This window comes from Papio anubis, unplaced genomic scaffold (assembly GCF_008728515.1).
Source record: "Papio anubis isolate 15944 unplaced genomic scaffold, Panubis1.0 scaffold3247, whole genome shotgun sequence".
NCBI lineage: Eukaryota > Metazoa > Chordata > Mammalia > Primates > Cercopithecidae > Papio > Papio anubis.
Genome location: NW_022163374.1, coordinates 1 through 3120, shown reverse-complemented (window position 1 = coordinate 3120; position 3120 = coordinate 1). Strand labels below are relative to the sequence as shown.

General features: G+C 40.8%; 1 pseudogene across 1 annotated transcript; it reads right to left on the bottom strand.

Moving 5' to 3' along the window:
- Positions 1 to 6: 6 nt before the first annotated feature.
- Positions 7 to 2371, bottom strand: LOC116273033 (annotated as a pseudogene). Its single transcript, XR_004181542.1, has one exon. The product of XR_004181542.1 is annotated as a renal cancer differentiation gene 1 protein pseudogene (transcript).
- Positions 2372 to 3120: the final 749 nt, after the last annotated feature.

The window sequence follows — 3120 nt, the reverse complement described above, 5'->3', positions numbered from 1 at the left end:
AACTATTCTTTGCCCATCCATCTGTCCCCTCTCATAGCCCCATTGCTAGGTGTTAGAATATAGTTCTGTACATATCTTCATATCTACAAAGAATTAAGATGTTGTATCAAAGATGTCCAGAAGTTATATATGGTGGAGGATTAGTTGGCTTAATCGTTGACACACAACACAAAATACCAAAAGCAACATAATATATAGGATGCAAAATAGAACTGTCACTAAGGTCAAATAATACAAAAAAAAAAATCACATCATTTAAATTTGATGCATTGCAAACAAAATAACTTCTTTAGAATTATTATGTACGCAACTTGCAAAGCTCAAAAAGTAATAGCACAGAGCCATAAATCTGACAAGGCACCTTAAAAATAGCCATCAAACATATACAAATATCAGATACAAACACGGTTAAACTCCAGAAGCAGTAACCACAGAAATAAATAGGGAAAAAATATGCATTCTTTCTAGACAGTCTCCTTTTCTGAAGTAAAGTCTTAAAAAAAAGTACAAAAAATATTTATCATATATTTTAAAACCTATCATCAAAGTCCAAATCTCTGTTAAAAAAAGAATGTTTTTCTTCAAGTCAATAAAGTTCAGATTCATACATTTTCTAAAGAAACAATGACAGTCTTCATGCTAAATATAGGAAGAGAAAAAGCTTTTAATTTTGTTTGTTAACTCGTTTATTCAACAAACATTTAGTGAGTGTTGTGTGAACCTGTTTTAGGTGCTGGGGATATAGAATAAAGACACAATCATTAGCTGCAGACAACTTAGCCAAATGGAGCTGGATCCACCACTGGCAACCTTAAAGTTACCTCCCATGGGCGGAGCTTGCAGTGAGCCGAGATCGCGCCACTGCACTCCAGCCTGGGTGACACAGCGCGAGACTCCGTCTCAAAAAAAAAATAAATAAATAAAATAAATAAAATAAATAAAGTTACCTCCCATGGTCCTTAAGATGAAACGCAACTTCAAACTCTGCCATGCTTAGCATCTTGTTGCAAAACAAATAATGGTCTACCTAGTTTGCTAATGGTAGCACTGTGGCTCTATTAATATTAACTATGTATTGATGAAGTTGACTTTCATAAAGGATTCTGTGAAAGTTCAGAGGCATAAAGTATTTAAGGACAAACTAGTACTGGTCCGCAACAAAAACAGCATCGGTATTCTGCTTTCACAGAAGCCAAGAAAACCAAGAAAAATTTCATTCAGAGTATATACAGAACTGCTTGACAGAGGTCATTCTATACGTGTGGTACATGTACAAATATGACATAAGACGTATGAATGATTGCAGTCGTTGTTAAATAACGAAGTATGCCAAATTAGTCATCAGGTTTCAAAGAATCATAGACTTCTTTCAAGAGGTCTCGCCACGTTTTAAGGAAACGTGCATTTTCTGTACATTTGAAGGCAAGCTCTTCCACTTGAGCTGATACTGCAGATGTGGCTTCGAGAAGTTTGGTTAATGAAAAGGCTGCATCTCCCATCTGCAGCTCCACTTCCTCCAGCGGGTCCACCGTTCGGCCGCTGCTCCTGCTCGGAACTGGCCAGCCCAAACTCACTGGGCCGCCCGGGTAAGATGCTGCAGAGGCGTCTGAAGAGGAGGGAGAAGAGAGAGGCGGCGGGGGCGGCAAAGAAACCTGCAACTCCTCAGCGTCTGCCATGGGGAACGGCTGGGACCGCGGAATCCGACCCTAGCAGCCGAACCGACACCAACCATCTTTTTAATGTATTTCTTTTTTCTAATACTGACACCTAAATCGACAAAAGAAGTCTGTTCCTAGAGAAAGGTAGTTGTTGTTCTTTTCCTCCTGTGTGAAGGTTTATTGGGGCATTTGTTAATGGGTCAGAGTACCTTGAGGCTCTCTCCATTGGGGATAACAAGAGTTAGGTCGACCTTGATGTCTCTGGCCAGCTCCTCAGGCACTCATCAGTTCTTTTCATCCCTTCCTCTCCTCCATGTCTCCCTTGCTGTGTACTTTCTTTGTCATTGAGCATTCCTGGAGCTCTGCTCTCATAGTAGGGTCATTCTCTCCCACCCCCCATCATCTATCCCTCCTTGATCTTGTTTTTATTTCTCTATTCACTAATATATTCTGATCTGCTCTCAGGATTGACTCTTCTTTTGCTTGGGAATATTAAAATATTAAAATTAAGGCAATGGGTAACATCAAAGTCTAATCATAACCAATTGGCTAATTGTGCTGATCACTGCCCATAAGTTATCTAAATAAAAGTCTTAAAACCATGCAAGAGAGATGTTACATGCCATTTTATGGCTGAAAAAATTAGATAAGAAAGGCCAGTGGATCTCCCAACACGAAGGCTGAGATCTGAGAACAGACAGACTGCCTGCTCAAGTGGGTCCCTGACCCTTGAGTAGCCTAACTGGGAGACATCCCCCACTAGGGGCAGACTGACACCTCACACCTCCCAGGGTGGAGTACACCCCTGAGAGGAAGCTTCCAAAGCAAGAATCAGGCAGGTACACTCACTGTTCAGCAATATTCTATCTTCTGCAGCCTCTGCTGCTGATACCCAGGCAAACAGGGTCAGGAGTGCACCTCAAGCAATCTCCAACAGACCTACAGCTGAGGGTCCTGACTGTTAGAAGGTAAACTAACAAACAGGAAGGACATCCACACCAAAACCCCATCAGTACGTCACCATCATCAAAGACCAGAGGCAGATAAAACCACAAAGATGGGGAAAAAGCAGGGCAGAAAAGCTGGAAATTCAAAAAATAAGAGCGCATCTCTCCCTGCAAAGGAACACAGCTCATCGCCAGCAATGGATCAAAGCTGGACGGAGAATGACTTTGACCAGATGAGAGAAGAAGGCTTCAGTCCATCAAATTTCTCAGAGCTAAAGGAGGAATTATGTACCCAGCACATAGAAACTAAAAATCTTGAAAAAAGAGTGGAAGAATTGATAACTAGAATAATTAATGCAGAGAAAGCCATAAACGAACTGACAGAGATGAAAACCATGACACGAGAAATAAGTGACAAATGCACAAGCTTCAGTAACCAACTTGATCAACTGGAAGAAAGAATATCAACGATTGAGGATCAAATGAATGAAATGAAGCGAGAAGAGAAACCAAAA